The 5,686-nt window shown below is 46.1% G+C and overlaps 1 pseudogene; it reads left to right on the forward strand.

Moving 5' to 3' along the window:
• Positions 1 to 1,902: 1,902 nt before the first annotated feature.
• On the forward strand, positions 1,903 to 2,973 carry LOC132488030 (glutamine synthetase-like; annotated as a pseudogene).
• Positions 2,974 to 5,686: the final 2,713 nt, after the last annotated feature.

Consider the following 5,686-nt stretch of genomic DNA (forward strand, 5'->3'; position numbering starts at 1 on the left):
CTCCAACTGATCTCTCCTCCTGCCCACCACCCCAAACTAACCAGAGCAGGACGCCAAATAGGAAAATGACCCAGAGTTAAGAGCCACCTTTACCAACAACTTGCTGCGGCAGCTAAGAGCTTCCAGGCTGGATTGCCAAGCAAAAGTGGGCAGGCCCTTCCTGGTCTCCTCAAAGTTTCTGCTTTTAGACCCAGACCTACTCCATTCCAACCACCCCATACCGTACACAAAGCTTTCTTAACTTTACGTGAAGTGGAAATAAATTCACCTTAGCATTCAATAAATTCAATTCAATTAATTAATTAATCCACCTTAGAATAAAATGCTAATTTTATTGATCTAGAATATGCAATCTAAATGAATATAATGGCTTGCCTTGCAAACCCAGCTCTAAGACAAGACCCCTCACCACATCCTGGGAGGAGAGAGAAAGAAACAGTGAGAGAAACAGAGAGAAAGCCATCTGAAGAGTAAAGACGTTTCCTCAGGCCATTCCACTCAGTGAGTAGAGGCTCCATGGAATGAAGAGCAAGATGGCAGATATTCCCTCAGCAGCTGGTTTCAATTCCCACCAAGCTTAGCACCTTTTCAGCACCTTGCGTGGATTCTGATGTATGAAGATGTGTATCTTTTCATATATATTGGACCCTAAATTCAAGGCAACTACTTTGTGACACACAAAGCCACATATATCCCATTTTAGTAGGGAAGTCGTCTTCAAAGGGTAATTTTATGGGACATGATTTTCTTCTTTACATATGACTTTAGAAGCTGACCTTCACTTAGCATCCAACAATATTGCCATTCACATTCACTGTGGGGAAATCAGACCATAGATCCAAACAAGAAGAAAACAATCCCCTGGGGCTTCCCTGGTGGCGCAGTGGTTGAGAGTCTGCCTGCCGAAGCAGGGGACACAGGTTTGTGCCCCGGTCCGGGAAGATCCCACATGCCGCGGAGCGGCTGGGACCGTGAGCCACGGCCGCTGAGCCTGCGCGTCCGGAGCCTGTGCTCCGCAACGGGAGACGCCACAACAGTGAGAGGCCCGCGTAGCAGAAAAAAAAAAACAACAAAACAATCCCCTGGAATCTTACCATTCAGGATAACCGCTATGCGTTTCTGAGGCGCTTTTCTCAAGTCAAGTGTGTACAAATGTGTATTTATTATACCCATATTTTCTAAATGGAAAACTGGAAAGAAGATAGTCTTTTGAAATCTACAAGTTGTGATTTATTTTTTTCAAAGTCTTTTCTTTAAGAATACAATGGGCTTGATTCTTCCCTTTTCAAACTCCTCTTTATACTCTGGGCCAGTTTTCCACACTGTTAATATTTGTACCAGAAAGCTCCTTGGCATCCTCAATTCTAAGCAGGTGAGAGTCAGAATCACTCCCAATGGAAAAGGGGCCAAAGGAACCAGGATGAATCTTTTCCTTCTTCCCAATTTGGCCTCTGGTTAGTCCTGTAGGGAAGCAGGCCCAGGAAGACTGAGTCACATCCATAAATCATGCCTATGCTGTGTCTCCCCCTCCCCCTGACGCTGAGCCATCATCACTGTGGTACAAAGGATACCATGTACCATTGGGTCCAGATGGTACCCAATGCTTGTGCCATCTGGAAACAGGTAAGCTCATCACCATTTCCTCTTGAGACTGTAGGTGACACAGGGAGAAACAGAAGGAACACTTAGACTGCGAGGGAGGTTTAGAAAATAGACACCCTCCCATTGCCCCATTCAGATCATTTCTAGGCTCAGCTTGTTTCTTTTCCTAGATGAGAAGGAAGCGGTAATTGCGGCAGAGCTGAGGATGGGAGAAGAGCAGAGCGTCTGCACAGCATCCCCGGCCTCCTCGCCTCTCCTCCTGCACCTCATTCTCACCGCCTACCTGCCCTGCCACCCAGGATGCCTCCTACCACGGCCACTTCAGCGAGTTCCCACTTGAAAAAAGGCATCCAGCAGGTGGGCATGTCCTCGTCTCAGGGTGAGGAAGCCCAAGCTATGTGTATCTGGACTGACGGTGTTAGATGAGTTGCCTGAGTGGCATTTTGATGGTTCCTAGTGCTTTTCAGTCTGAAGCTCCACCAGTGACAAGTATCTCATCCTTGCTGCCATGTTTCAGGACCTTTTCTGCAAGGACCCCAAGCCAGTGTTCTGTGAAGTCTTCAAATACAGCCGAAAGCCCACAGAGACCAATTGAAGGCACACCTGTAAATGGATCACAGACATGGTGAGTAACCAGCACCCCCAGTTTGGAATGGAGCAGGAATATATTCTCATGCGCACAGACGAACACCACTTTGGTTGGCCTTCCAGCCACTTCCCTGGGCCCCAAGGTCCATATGACTGTGGTGCGGGAGCAGACAAAGCCTGTGGCAGGGATATTGTGCAGGCTCACCACCAGGCCTGCTTGTACACTTGTGTCAAGATTTCAGGGACGGAATGCCAAGGTCATTCCTGCTTGGTGGGAATTCCAGATAGGACCCTGTGAAGGAATGGATATGGGACATCATTTCTGGGCGGCCCGTTTCATCTTGTGGCATGTATTTGAAGACTTTGGAATGACAGCAATCTTTGATCCTAAGCCCATTCCTGGGACCTGGAATGGTGCAGGCTGCCACACTAACTTCATCACCAAGGCCATGAGAGAGGACAATGGTCTGAAACACCTTGAGGAGGCCACTGAGACACTGAGCAAGCAGTACCTGCATCTGAGCCTATGATCCCAAGGGGGACCTGGACAATGCCCGGCACCTAACTTGACTCCACGAAACCTCCAACTTCAATGACTTTTCTGCCGGCGAGGCCAACCCTGGAGATAGCATGCACATTCCCAGGACCGTCAGCCAGAAGACGGGTTACTGTGAATACCGTCACTCCTCTGCCAGATATGACCCCTTTTCGGTGACAGAAGCCCTCATCTGCACATGTTTTCTCAATAAAACTGGCAATGGGCCCATCCAGTACAAAAACTAAGTGAACTAGACTTGCAGCCATCAAACACCTCCTAATACTACATCCCGCTCTTACTCTTGTCCCTCTCTCCATTGTCCTAATAGCTGTAACTCAAAGGATGGGGTATCAAGGTCTTTTTCTATTCCTAAAAAAAGGGAAAGAGAGAGTTTGAAGAGCAGCAGGGTTCAGTGTTTAGTGATAATTAGCAAAAAAAAAAAAAAAAGTTCAACACACTATGTATTTTGTAAGGGCCTGGTTCCATTTTGCTTTGCTTTCTTCAAAATTTGGTGGTTGCAAATCTAGTCCAAGATTGGCTGTGGATTTGCAAAATCAGTGGTTTTGATTAAGTATTTGGACTTTGATCTTGGAATGGAATTAACCTTAAAAAGAAAATAGTGCTGCTTAGATGAAAGAAATTACCAGAAATCTCCCCTGGGCGGAGAGTCGAGTTACTTCTACCCCATGGCCAAGTGACTACTAAGGAATTTGGTAATTACCTTTTCAGTTAGAATAGCACATATTCACTGCTCAGATTCAAGAATTTGTTTAAAAATGCAACTATAAATAGCGCAGGTACTTCCAGTTTCTAACATCAGTCTTGCAAATGTCCTGTACTTATGAATAGCCTGTTGTTCAAGCCACCCAACCACAGTCAGCAAATGGACTCGCGTGAGTTAGCGCCCCTTCACCACCTTTGTACTTATTTAACCAACTTGCTCTCAGAATAATTTAAGATGACTTTCTAAAAGTACATGCAATATAATAAAGCAAAACAATAGATATACAAGAAAGATTTTAAAGGGGAAAACAAGAAAAAAAACCAGAAGATGAACATGCTAAGGGTGAAATTCAGTTCTGCAGGTTATGAGGATCTGTACCCTGGCTCAAGAGTGCTTCAAATTTGAATATAAGCAGAGACTTCTCTGGTGGCGCAGCGGTTAAGAATCCACCTGCCAATGCAGGGGACATGGGTTCGATCCCTGGTCCAGGAAGATCCCCCATGCCGTGGAGCGACTAAGCCCGTGAGCTGCAACTACTGAGCCCACATGCTGCAACTACTGAAGCCCACATGCCCAGAGCCCCTGCTCCGCAGCAAGAGAAGCCACCGCAGTGAGAATCCCGTGCACCGCAACGAAGAGTAGCCCCTGCTCGCCACAACAAAGAAAGCCCGTGCACGGCAAGGATGACTCAAGGCAGCCAAAAAAAAAAAAAAAAATTGAATATAAGCAGAAAAAGGGGGAGACATGGTCAGTTATATGATCTATAGTGTCCATAAAATAAAAGCCAGGTGTTTGGGGGAAAAACAACTATTCCTGGAATGAAGAACTAAGAGAAATTTCTTCCATGGATGGCTCCTCATAAAGAAAACATTCTTCCCAGAGATATGACAAGGAGTTCCATAAGTCCTTCTCTTACAACCTCTCAATGTAGGCTGATGACTTCTTCAGAAATCTGAGTTTGTTAAAAAGCATTTCCACTGGAGACCTAAAGCACATGGTTCGGATCCACAGCTGGTGTGATTCAAAGAGAGATTTTAAGAACTGAAAGAATACATAAACTGTATAACCTTCAGACCATCCTCATCAAATTTTATTTCTCTAAACCAAGCATTTGTAAGCATTGTATGCACGAGTTTATGGATGCTTTCGCCCTAACCAGAACTTGTGATGCTAGTTAAACATCACTCTATTTGCTTTAACTTGAGCCAAGTCAGGGGTAGGGTCAATGTCCCTGCTGGATAGTGCAGGGAAGTGACCACACCTCGACCCCACCAACCCCTTTCTCCTCTTACAGGGGAAAGTTACAATGTCACGTTCTCTCTTTTGCCCCCTTTACCATTCAAGGTCTAATTGGGCTCATCTCAGGATAGCTTTCTCATGCAGTACTGCTTTTAGACAAGTAGAGCTCATGCCCCCCTCTTTTGCCCCAGACCCCATATCTTCTCTTTGGGGTGCTCTCCAGTCCCTCTGCCCACCCTATCCTCTTCCCACTCCCCAAACATATGGGGTTGACCAGATATCCTGAGGGGTTCCAGAATTCATGTCTATGGAGTTGTCCCGGGGTTCTGGTTGGGTCCAGGTTTCAGGAGGACATCAATGAAAGCAGATAACTCCTGCTGGCTAACAAGATATTCCTTTCATGGGATTGCATGGGACTGGGCTTCTGGAATGGTGCTGACATTCTGATTTGGAGTGACTCACTCACATCAGACACAGGGAGAGTACAGGGCTCTGGGCTATCAGGCATCGCCACTGACCGTTAGGGTTGAGCCGTGTGGGTGGGCTGTGCATCAGTTCTCTTCTGCTCCTTCCCCTTACCCCCACGGGGAAAAAAAAAATCAGTGCCAGGAGACCCACACACAGTGGGTGTTGCTGCTGATGTACACAGGCAGTTTATTTGTCCACTTTCTTCCAACTCTTACCTAGTGATCTCAGGAGGAACAATGTTTCCCTCTTTCTCTCTTCCTTCACTTTATTCCATTTGTCAACAAAAGCCCAAGCCCTAATCACATCTGATCAACTTAAACAGTGTGGCTAATAATAATGCCTTACAGAAGAAAGAGAAAGCCACAAGTGTAAAAGTCGAATTAACCATACTCAAATACCAGAGCCATCAACACACCAACCCCTTAGAATATCTAAAGGTCCCACCCACAGTTCTCACAAAGTCTTCATCTACCTGCACTTTTAATAAAACTGCTCAAGGGCTTCCCTGGTGGCACAGTGGTTGAGAG

The sequence above is a fragment of the Mesoplodon densirostris genome, chromosome 4, assembly GCF_025265405.1.
Source record: "Mesoplodon densirostris isolate mMesDen1 chromosome 4, mMesDen1 primary haplotype, whole genome shotgun sequence".
NCBI lineage: Eukaryota > Metazoa > Chordata > Mammalia > Artiodactyla > Ziphiidae > Mesoplodon > Mesoplodon densirostris.